Here is a 12674-nt window from a genome sequence, read left to right as displayed (position 1 = left end):
ATGTTTGTATTAAACAACTTTTCTGAAATGAACAAGATATTTATTCTTGTTTCCTGTTTCGATACATTTGTAAAAATTCACTTTCTCAGTGAGCAATGTTTCCTCGTTCTGTTTCAATGTATATGCCAACCTCCCTACCATGCACCTCCCACAATATTAAATCTGGAGCGCTAAAGAAGCATCCAAAAATGACAAACCTTCTGTGTCTGCAACGTATTGCTCTATAAGATGAAACGATGTTGTTGTTCTTTTTAAATTCTTTTTCTAGATTCCACCCAACAAATATAAGCTGAGCATTACTGCCATCTTCCTGCAGAAACCCTACTCTCTGACAGTGATAAAGGTACAGGCTGCCAAAAACAGAGACATCCAAACAGTGGAGCTTCTCATGGAGCCTCAGTGTCACCAGCATTACTGTCTGCCTCTGGATTTTGATGAGGTACAATAAGCAGCAACTTGGCACATTCCCCACAAAAGCAGGGACCTATCTAAATTTAGAATCAAAGAATAATGGAATATTGAAAACTGCATTTACCAGAATTACATGGAGTGCATACTGGAACAAGTTATTACTATGTGTTTAAGCCAACTATTTCTTAACAACTATTTCCTTTAGTCAAGCCGATCTTAATATATTTTTGTGCACAATAAACAAGAGAAGGATAAAGAAATAAGTGGGAAAGAGGTAGTGAAACTTTGACTCATTCGTGTTACGATCTTTGTGCAAAAAAAAATTCCATTACATAATCCAAATAAAATTGAAATAAATAAAAAAATTCTATGGGCTATTGAATTGTTAGAAAGTAGTGCACAACCGTTTATTTAAAATTGCATACATTTCTAGTAATTTAATGGACCAGAGTCAATTATTCTGCTTATACTGTGGTCATCACACTTAAAGATAATTCATGACATCTATCAGGTATTTGTCCTTTCTGTTCGTGGTACTAGACGTTTCATAATCTCTTTAAAAGCATTTTTATTAGACTTTTGTCTGCTGGTTTTGGAATATGTGAATTCCTTTAGTGTAATGATATTTAAGTGTTAATATACTCAAAACCTGCCTAAAACTGCAGTAGCTGTGCGTTTGTCTGAAAATAATTGCACACCTTAGAATATTCATCAACCAATGAGAATCAAGCATTAAACACAAAACAATACCAAAACATCCCTGTCTACATCTGACCAGTGTAAATACAAAGATAAGGGCTAGATGACTAATCGAAAGTAATCCAAATCGACATTCAGAACCTATAATTGATCAAATATTTCCAGGTCAATTATTTTTCGATTACTTTCCCTACTACAGGTGGAGTCATGTGACCCTGCTCTGTTAAAGGCTTTGCAGCCATACTTAGCAGCCACAGCTGATCTCGGGTCAAGAAGGACGATGGACCCATTCTTGATCCTTACTCTGCACTACATTGATGATTGGACGCTGCGCCAGAAATGCCTTAAGGTATTTTCCATTACTTTGAAATTATTGTTTACATTAAAATATTTGTTTAAAGAAGATGAAAGAAAAGCACTGTTTAAAATATTATTTACAGGATATACTGTACATGAGTTCAGAAGAGATACTGCTTATTTTCTACTTTTAATATGAAAAACATTGAAAATTATTTAATTTGTTTCCAAAAATGTATTGAACCTTTTATAAGACAAAAAGTGTTGGTTTTAGGCAATGTGTGTTTTGCTGATGTTCAGAAAATAATCACAGATAGTAGATAGTGTGTTTCCTTCATTCATTCATTTTCTTTTTGGCTTAGTCCCTTAATTAATCAGGGGTCACCACAGCGGAATGAACCACCAACTTGTCCAGTACATGTTTTATACAGCGGATGCTCTTTCAGCTGCAATCCATCACTGGGAAACATCCATCCACACTCATACTCTATGGACAATTTAGCCTACCAATTTCACCTATACCACGTCTTTGGACTGTTGGGGGAATCGGAGCACCCGGAGAAAACCCTCGCAAACAAAGAGAGAACATGCAAACTCCACACAGAAATACCAACTCACCCAGCTGAGGCTTAAACTAGCAACCTTCCTGCTGTGAGGTACTTCTGCTACCCACTGCGCCACTGTGCTGCCCTGTGTTTCCTTTAATTATTTTAAAATCAAGTAACTCATCCTTCATTTTAAAATCTCACACCTGTAATATGTGAGCATATTTACTGTACAAAACCTGTTAGTGAACTATGAGGGCAAAGAGAAATAAATAAATAAAATAATTGTTTATAATTAAGTTAAAATGATCAATCAATTAAGATTTTGATTTTAGACCGGATTGCCCACCCCTAACAAAGACTAAAGAATAAACAAGACATGTGACTTATTAATAGTTTTGAATGGGGAGAGGTGTAATGGTCAAAATAGTGAATGAAGCCCTGTCTTCTAATAAAGGAGCCAATCATTGATTGCTATAGACTAACGATTCTCCAGGAGAGAAGCTCAGTCCAGACATGTGTTTTTAAAACAGCTTCTGCAGTTGTGAACCCTCTGGGGTTGGCAAATGCTCTGATATATCAGTGAATACTTGCTTCACAGACATGAGAAATAAATCTCTACTTCATTCATTCATTTTCTTTTCGGGTTAGTCCCTTCATCAATCTGGGGCTGCAGCTTTTTTTTAGGCAGCGGATGCCCTTCCAGCCACAACCCAACACTGGGAAACACCCAAAAATCTTGTATTCACACACATAAACTTTAGCCAGTTTAGCTTATTCAGTTCACATATACCGCAAGTCTTTGGTCTGTGGGGGAAACCAGAGCAGCCGGAGGAAACCCACACAAACAGAGGGAGAACATGCAAACTCCACACAGAAATGCCAATGGACCCAGCCCAGGGTCAAAGCAGCGACCTTCTTGCTGTAAGGCAATTGTGCTACCCACAGTGCCACAGTGGCGCCCAAACTACTTCTAAACTGTATGAAATAAACGCGATCTACAGTCCATACCGCCTGACCTCATGAATTTCCTTTAGTTATTTCATTACAGCAACTACTTAACCACACACAAACTTGTAAACAATGCGGCTACTGTCATTTTGGGAAGAGATTTGCAATCAAGACCAAGTTTTTTAATTACTTAAAAAAGACCAGTGTGATCCGACAAGGCATTTTAAAGAGGGTGATATTGTGTAACAAGTAAAATGGCCATAAAGGAATTTGGTGTTGTGATCTTGTTTCAGGTGTGCATGAACATTAGCTTACGAAACCTGAAATAAATGCAGATTTTGTGATTCAATCATGTAGAAATTAACTATAAGAGACAGTTGTTGCTCAATTTTACTGGTGATTGTATATATGAAATTTAATTGTAAGCTTGGCAAACAGTTTTGGATAATTTGATTGTTCCACATTCAAACAAAATGTCCTCACATACTGGCCAAGAGACATTTTAAAGATGGTCGCCGAGAGCAGCGACTTGCCTTAAAGGAACTTTAGTAAAAACCAATAAATCTGATCAATTCTTGACACAAGCCTAAACACATGGACTATTATAAGTGGACATATCAACTGCTAGCATGCATAAATAATCACGAGGGTTTGGTGCTCTAATTTTATATTACTACTCCAGTGTCAACCAGAGCTATTTATGTTCCTTACAGACACTAAAGAATCTTTGGGAATTTACTTGTTTAATTAGCCAATTAAAAAAAAAATCATTAATATTTATTCAAATCCTTCTAGTAATAAGACTGTATAATAGCACTCTATAATCTGGAATGTAGGGTAAAATAATTGTTAAAGTAAGAATAGGGTCAGTTGGGAAGTGACTCCTCATTCCTTCAGGGAAGCAGATGCCTGTTTCTGTTTGAAATGTGTGTCCTCCACTTCTCTTATATGTGAAATAACCCAAACTCTTTCTTGTCCATCCACCCACTCATCATCTCCTCATATCTGCTTCTGTAAAGTGTAATATCGACTTTGTGTGTGGGAAATTGCGCTAATGAATGGAAGTATAAATCCACACACTGGAAATAAACTCAACCTGTCATTATTTTCTCATTTACCAGAGAACAAAAAGAGACGACACAGTAGTATTTGAGAAGTCTAAAAATAATCTCTTGCCTGTCAAGCGTAACTGTCAACAGCGCGTTCAGGACAAAGGTCGAGGTCAACTAATTACTCAAAGGAATGGAATTAAGTGAGTTCAAGATTCAGACTTGTCTTGTTACTGTTTATTGCTCATGTAATCATGAACTGAGTGATGAACTGCCAACCACTCAGACACGCTAATCAATTTACTTTAACCACTTGGAGGAAACCTATGTGAATATAGGGAGAATATGCACTATAACCTTTTTGTTGTGAAGCAACCATACAAACCAACAAGCCACCGAATGTAGTCTCATTAATGATAGCTTATTTATTTTATTTGCTTATAAAATAGAAGCTTAATACGTTGAGAAATTAACACATTTTAATTATAATTTTACAGTCATATTGAAGTGTGTTTGCACTGATAAATAATTATTGTAACAAGCTTTTTTATGAACTGTCCATAATAGTGGCAATATGGCCTGTGGAAACTCAAGTGGATAAAAATAAAATCTTACAAAGTTAATTATTATAATTTATTTTGGAAATGTTACTTAACTCAAAAATTGCGAGTAAATTTCAAAATATTTACAAAGAAACAACAAATTTATTTACCTAGAATTAGTGTTTAGCTTTTAAAATAATAATTTTTCTTTGCTGGTGGCATGGTGGCTCAGAGGTTAGCACTGTCGCCTCACAGAAAAAAGTTCAATGTCAATGTCAATGTCAATTTTATTTATATTGCACTATTAAACACAACTAAAGGTTGAGCAGTGTGCTGCACAAAACAAATCACAGATAGAAAGATATAAAATTATAGCTTAAACAAACAATTCTCACTGATAAAACGCAGAATTAGAAAGGTGAGTTTTCAACCTAGATATAAAAACAGATAGATATGTAATAGATCTATTACAGAGGGGCAGAACATTACACAATCTAGGACCAGCTACTGTGAAAGCACGGCCACCCTGCATTTCAGCCTCGACTTAAAGATGCATAATAATTTCTGGTTTGATGACCAAGCTGAGGTTCAGTAAACAGGTCTGACAGATAAGAAAGTGCCAAGCCTTTTAGTGATTTAAAAAGTAAAAGAAGATTTTTAAAAGTGACTCGATAGTGCACAGGCAACCAGTGCAAAGAGCTAAGACTGGTGTGATGTGGTCATGTTTTTTTGGTACCAGTTAAAAGCCTTGCAGCAGCATTTTGAACTAACTGTAAACAGGAAAGAGTTGTCTGACTAATCCCAAAATATAGTGAGTTAAAGTAGTCTAACCTAGAAGTAATAGAAGTAGGGCTGTGCGATTTGGGAAAAATATCTAATTGTGATTTGTTTTTACAGATATTGCAATTGCAATTTGATTTACAATTTAATTCAAGCTTTAAGATGATTTTAATTTAATTCAAGCTTCAGCTCAATAATCTGTAAGCTGTGGCAACAATTCTATGACAGCTCTTAAAATTTACTTGTTGTTCGGTGTTTATTACTTTGAAACAAAAATTTTCCTATATTACAAATGCTGTTTTTCTTTGATATTAGTTAGTCTATTAATGCTTCTGAGGCAGCAGACGCCATCATCCCACTTGTCAGTGCTTTCCTGCTTGTTTTCTTTTTTTTTATTGTGGGCATAGTTTGCTCTGGGCGAGAAATTAAATAATACATATACATTTTATATCGCAGCCTTTTGCGATTAACTAATCACGACATTTCAAACTGCGATTTGATTTCAATGAATCGCACAGCCCTAAATAGAAGCATTAATTAGTTTTCAAAGATTTTTCTAGATAGAATAGGTTTGAATGTTTTTAGAGTCAAAGCTGAATAATGGAACCACTGCATTTGTATGTTTATCAAATTTTAAGCCATAATCAAAGATAACACCAAGATTTTATTTATTTATTTTTTTACCAAAGGCTTCACAGAAAAGCTTGATTTATCAAGAACTTGCTGGTTCAGGTCCTGGCTGGGCCAGGTGGTGTTTCTGTGTGGAATTTGCATGTTTCCCCGTATTCAAGTGGGTTTCCGGATGCTCTGGTTTCCCCCACAGGCCAAAGACTTGTGCTGTAAGTGAATTTAATAACCTAAATTGGCCAACACAGGCTCATTCTAAAAACGTAGTCCCACAGACGTTTCTGGAGACGGCGAATTATGTAGCCGCAGGTAGGTATGGCTGAATTAAATTTTTTGACGCTGTTCCATTTGTTGCTTACCGGCTGACTGTTTACCTCCATGTGGAGGACTTTCCCGCCACAACCAGCTTATCCAGTTTGAGGCGCAGAGAGGAGTTGACCTCGATGACAACGACCGGGTTTGAGTACGGGGAAGAGCGGTTCCAGAATCAAGCAAGACAAAAACAGAATCCAAAAAATAAAATGAACGAGTGAACAACAGGGTGAGAATGTGGTCAAATCCGAAAACGTGGTAAAAATCAGACGAGAGCTTTTATTTTTCTGGACAGCTTTTGTAAACCATTGGTTGGGTTTAAGGAAGTAAGCGGGCAGGCGGGTCAATCGGTAAAATTGGTTGGGTTTAGGAAAAGAGGAGGGTGGGTTAGTCGATTGTCGGTCGACAGCGGTCTCTGGTGGGTTTACGCAAGAACAGCGCAGGAGCAAACAGCACTCGTGAGAGACATTTGAGATGCGAAAAAGCGCACATAACAGCTTTTTTCGGATTTGCAAATAAAAAACAACTGCAAAAATAAGTACCTCCCAGGATGTATTTTTCTGTCTCCAGAAATGTTCATGGGACTACGTTTTCAGACTGAGCCTGGGTTGAAATTGGCCGTAGTGTGTGAATGTGAGAGTTTATGGCTGATTCCCAGTACTGTGCATCGGCTGGAAGAGCATTCGCTGCTTAAAACATATGCTGAAAAAGGTGACGGTTAATTAGTTAATGCATTAATTAATGTTTACAAATGTCTTGCCTATTTAGTTGTTTATGTATTATTGTAAACATTACATATACACCTGTTGATTGCTTGCTCAAGTTTGTTTTATTAAATACTAGTCACTAATACCTTATAGAAATCAAAAGTTGTATTTGTTTATATTGACATTGTTGAAGTCAGAATATAAGAATAACAAATTCTTGAGATGTATTTTCCACATTACAGAATGTTAATGCAAATGTCATCAAAATAACTGAAATTATTCAAAAACAGGCTACAGTTAAACACCATCCAATATATTCAAACAAGATTCAAACAATATAAGGCAAGACAAAGTATGTCCATCAGCTATATCATGTCAGATGAACAGATGCTTTTTTAACTAAAGTAGGTAATCAGCCAAGTCTTTTCTTTGACAAGTGAGCTAAAAAAGCTGCTAGACGCAGTGTGAATTAGACATAGAAGGGGCAACACAGCATACGGCTCCTCATTCACACCTGTGAAAGACAGAGCAAATTCCCAGAGGATCAGATCCAAGAAGCCCAACAGCAGGACATGTTTGTGCCTGTGCTGTGATGTGGCTTCTGTCATCTCTCCTCTATTGTTGTCTCGATTTTCTTCTGTTTCTGTAGCCTTTTACCTCAATCTCCTGCGCAGAATTCTTCAACAATAATCCACGGTGGGACAAGTGACTTCAACAAGAACGCTGCTCCAAGGCATCTTGCTCTGAGCGGCTCAACTTGCGGGTTTGTGGGTCCCTGGGTGAGATCATGCAAATAGGTCTCTCATTGGTATAAAAATCATCAAAACAATGAACAATATCTGCAAACACACAGAGTAAGGATGAATCAGCAGTAAATGTGATTTGTTATTCCAAGAAGCTATTTCAAGGTGGCCTTTGGAAGTGACTTTTTTAGATTTACAGTTGAAGTCAGAATTTTTAGCTCTGATGAATTATTAGCTTCCCTGTATATATCTTGCCAAATTTCTGTTTAACGGAAATAAGATTTTTTTTTCAACACATTTCTATAAATAATGATTTTAATAATTAATTTCTAATAACCTTATAATTGCTATATATATATATATTTTATTTTTTTATATATATATTTTTTCCGCTTCAAGTGCACATTAAATTCTTAACTAGGTTAATTAGGCAAGTTAGGCTAATTAGGCAAGTCTTTGTATAACGGTGGTTTGTTCTGTGGACAATCGAAAACAAATTGCTTAAGGAGGGTAATAATTAGGGATGTTCCAATGAGGATTTTTGCAGCCAATACTATAAGTGCCGATTCCTTGTCATGGTGATCGGCCGATACGAGTACGAGTATTCTGATGCTTCAAGCTTTATAATGCATAAAGCATGTTTTCCCTCTAAGTATGATACTTAAGTGGAGATCTCTTCTTACCTAAGAGAACAATGTAAGGATGTTGAACATAATCCCTTAAACATGTCTCTTTAACCATTTAGTGTGGACTTGTAATGGTCAGATGCAGGTATACAGAAAATAATAGATAAAACATATTAAAAACATTGGTAAGAAACAACTAACAAAGCACTTTAGAAATACCGCAAATGATAGAAGAGAAATTCAACATGTCTCAATAAAGAAAGAGTTTTTAGTGTAGGCTATATTTGATTCATAAGAAGTTAAAATGTACACCTATGAATACATTACTTTATTAAAAGGAAACAGGCCTATAAACTACTGTTTATTGCAATTACCAGGCCTAGATTACCAAAAGTTATTATATTATTTTATTTTTTCCTTTATATTGGCAGCCAGGTTTTAGTGAACTTACAATATTATCATGAGTGGAGAATTCAGGAGAGGGCATATGGCTAAGTGAGACACTAACACTGGACATACAATGGTTGCACTTGCAACAAAGAGACCATTACTCGCGTGAATCGTGCCAATAGACTGTATAAACTGTATATTTTAGTTGCTGAGCACAGTGATCACTCATGCCCCCATGCCTCATTTACATGAAATGAAATATAATTATTGGCAGATACTGATCTCTGGCCGATTGATGGAAGTATGCCAAATGATATTGACCATAAAATATTCTTTTTTTATAACTTCAAAAAATAATAAAATAATATTTTTTAATTCTACCCAAAATAAAACAAATACAACTTTTTGTATATTCAGTCATTCATAATCTTTTCAGCTTTTTCGGAAACATCCATACACACTCATTCAATGTGGACAATTTTAGCTTACCCAATTCACCTATAGCGCATGTCTTTGAACTTGTGGGGGAAAGCGGAGCACCCGGAGGAAACCCACGTGAACATGGGAAGAACATGCAAACTCCACACAGAAATGCCAACTGACCCAGCCGAGGCTCAAACCAGTGATCTTCTTGCTGTGAGGCGATCGTGCTATCGACTGCGCCACTGTGATGCTCACTTTTTGTATATATAAAATATTATAGGAATCAAACATTACTTGAAAAATATTTGAAAAGGAAAAAAATACACAGGAGGACTAATAATTTTGACTTCGTCTGTAACTATACATACCCAAATTTTGTCGTACAAGTTGGACATGTTCAAAGTAAATTGGCCATTTTGTTTGATATCATATGACAGAGTTAAAGGTGCAGTAGGTGATTGTCTTCAGAAACACTTTTTATTGTGCTTGAAAGTCTCTTCACATTCCAATAATATTGATTAAAGCAAATGATCTAAATGTATTTACATGTTTTTTTTTAAATATATTCTAGGTACGACATAAAGCTAAAAAAATGTTAATCCAATTAAATAGAGTCAGGTCGACATCTCTTTTAAATCCGATAAGTAGCCCAAACTGTCTATCAGCAAATGCAGATTTAAACAACTGTGCAGCCGTTTGTACGCAGATCCCCTGTTTGTGCATTATGGGTTCATGAGAGAGATCGAGATACAGAGAGAGCATGACGCGATTGGTAAAAACATGCTCAATCAAAACTTTTTAAAAACCTGAATCAGTATGGAGTTATATATCAAGTTACCTTTGCACGCTGGAGAAAGGATGACACCATGGCTGACGGATTTCTTTTAGACAGGTAATTTTCTGTTTTGAAACTATTTTAGTTTTTTTAGCCACTATAATCTTTAGATGAAAGATTGATGTGAAAGTTTCATTCTTTTACAGCATCGATAATGTAGATTTTATTTAGTTTAACAACAAATGACAAGTAAAAAAAGCTATTCTGCCTAGCCAGCTTTACTGAGGTGAAGATGGTTGTAAATTCACATCACATTGGTTCATTTTTGAACAGTAAAGACCTGTGACGCTCTCTTTATATTGTTTACCATGCTACTCTGAATATTTGCTCCGAAATAGCATGTCAGTTTGGCTTAGTAATGAGTGTAATTCCTGCACGCCGCTGGACAAGCACTAGTTGCTTTTAATACATGAGAGAGGGTTCTGCTGTCATCTTTAAGGTACGCGCTCGTGTTTCAGGAGGCGTGGCTCTGGACGGCAGGGGAGGGACTGTGATCAGAGATTTATGCTAAGCTGTTAGCATTGTGGAAGATCATCTACTGCACCTTTAAGAGAGCAATATCACACAAGAGCTGTTTTGTTCTAAATTGATTCTATAAACGTTTAATAAGTAATTTGTTAATATTGTCATAATTTAGACACAATATTTTTCGGCAGACACATTTGGAAGCAATTTGTGGTGTAATCAATTTAAAGACTCAATCAAACACCGACTCCAAATGCTTCCTTTATTTCTCGAGTAATGAATGATCAGTTGATGGATCCTTTATGGCTCAGAAAATTACGAAATTAGAAATGTTTGTGTTCCACTTTCAAATTTAAGTATTGTTTCAGTTTACTTTCATATATAAATGTTAACAATACAAAAATGGAACATATCTAGATGGGTTGTGAACAATGTTTTGTAGACAGTTTATTGTCAGTACAATATAAATAATTAAATAATAAAGTGAAATAATAATGTGATGCATGTATTCTATTACAATTAAACTTCTATTACAATTAAAAAAGATTTAATTCATCATCATTTACTCATCTCCACGTTGTTTAAAACATATATGGATGTATTACCCCCCCCCCCCCAATTGTAATAAAAAATAAAACTACAACTGGAGGCTTTAAAATGAATAAATCATAATAAAACAGAAAAGCAGAAACAGATAAAACAGTGTGGGAAAGAAATAATGTTCACATAAAAATAAATGAAGTATGGCCTATAGATAGAAACACAACACCTCCTATTAGTCATATTTTCTCGCGGCATGACTTCTTTGCAGCTCTACGTCAGCATATGTCTGAAGTTCTTCCCTGGAAAGCAAGGGAAGCCTTTCTGATGGGATTCTGTCGAGCAGAGTGTTTTACCATCAAACAGAGAGCATACTAAATGTCACATACTGGAAGTCTACAGCACCATTAGATCAATCCCATCGATTGATTGTAATGGCATTGATCTACCTAGTTAAGCTAATATGCCTTTTCTAACTTTCCTCATATAAAACATATCATGGCATAATAAAATTAAAAAAATAAGCCCTTAAAGGCATAATTTACCTAAAACTAAATATTTACTCACTTGTTTATTACTTGTATTTTAAAACGTTTTGTCACATTATCGTCACAATATCATGTTTCATGTCATCCAGTATCGATAATTATTGAATATTTCTAACAATACATTTATAAATATTCCAATTTTTCTGAACCACTTTATTTTAATTTACCAACATTACTAAAGCAAATAATTTTAATAGTCAAAAACAAAAATATCTTAACTAAATGTATCATCTCTTTGTAATAAAATAAACAAAAGTGTTAAAGAGAATCCTAAACCTGATAAATAAAATGTTACAAAGTGTGTGCAATGGTAAAGTGTAACTGTTGAACAATCAAAGCAAACTTTGTGAATTATAATGATGCAGTAAACCTCAAACTCTGCAAACAAAACAAATGATGATAATCAAATCTGAGCTTTGAAGTAAAGGATCATTATTCAAATACAAATTGTGAAGTTGAGTGACTACATTACCCCCTATGATAACAAATCTTTCAGATGGGGCTGGGATGCACAAGAAAAGAAACCAAAAAGCCACTCTGGCAACATCCTCACATTCTTTCTTATTTACAATCTCCTCACCTCTGCTAGACACCGCGTGTGGGTTCTTATGCTGACATGAAGTGACAAGTGTGAGTGCATTTGTTCCTTTTCAATGCACTTTGCGCTTGCGCTCCCCTTCTATCTTTCTGTAACTAGGAGATCATCAAGCATTTTCTCAGAGGATGACAAACGGACAAACCAATGCTGCTGCTCCGATACGAGTTTATGGAAAAAAGTAAAAAGCACTGCAGTGTTTGGATGTGCTGTGTTTGTCTGAGGTAATTAGTTTGTCATTGTTATTAAAATGTGTATATTTCATACAAAGTTTGACATTCAGAAAAGTTGAGATGAATGCGTCATGTGTGCGCCACTTGCACAACTTGTGCGTGTCGCTCCCAATTGTGCATCGTGCAAGTTGCGCACCTTTATTGGAAATGACACAATGACACCCTTCGCTTAATGACATTGCTTCCAAGGTGTCAATCAGCAGCCACATTTTAATAAAACTATAGAGCTTCATACCAAAACTTCACACTGAATCTTTTTTTTTTTTTTTTTAGCAATTTTGACAATAGTGTTCAGTCAATAAATACTGATATCGACTATATCGTCCAGCTCTACCAGTAATCAATGACTTTCATAG

General features: G+C 35.6%; 1 protein-coding gene across 7 annotated transcripts in view; it reads right to left on the bottom strand.

Annotated features, from left to right (window-relative positions):
* yes1 (YES proto-oncogene 1, Src family tyrosine kinase) overlaps positions 1-12674 on the bottom strand; it is a 262958-nt gene that overhangs the window by 75562 nt on the left and 174722 nt on the right. For 3 of the 7 annotated variants that reach the window (XM_087239178.1, XM_087239181.1, XM_087239183.1), the window contains one exon: positions 7578-7695. The exons of 3 other annotated variants lie outside the window; for them this stretch is intronic. The gene's annotated coding sequence lies outside the window, so the exon portion shown is untranslated. Of the gene's footprint in view, positions 1-7577; positions 7760-12674 lie in introns of all 7 variants that reach the window. One more of the 7 variants, XM_087239180.1, reaches the window with a different exon arrangement.

The sequence above is a fragment of the Danio rerio genome, chromosome 2 (assembly GCF_052040795.2).
Source record: "Danio rerio strain M-AB ecotype USA chromosome 2, GRCz13ab, whole genome shotgun sequence".
Taxonomy (NCBI): domain Eukaryota; kingdom Metazoa; phylum Chordata; class Actinopteri; order Cypriniformes; family Danionidae; genus Danio; species Danio rerio.
Note: the sequence above shows the minus strand (reverse complement) of the source record. Positions and strands in the feature narration are given on the sequence as shown.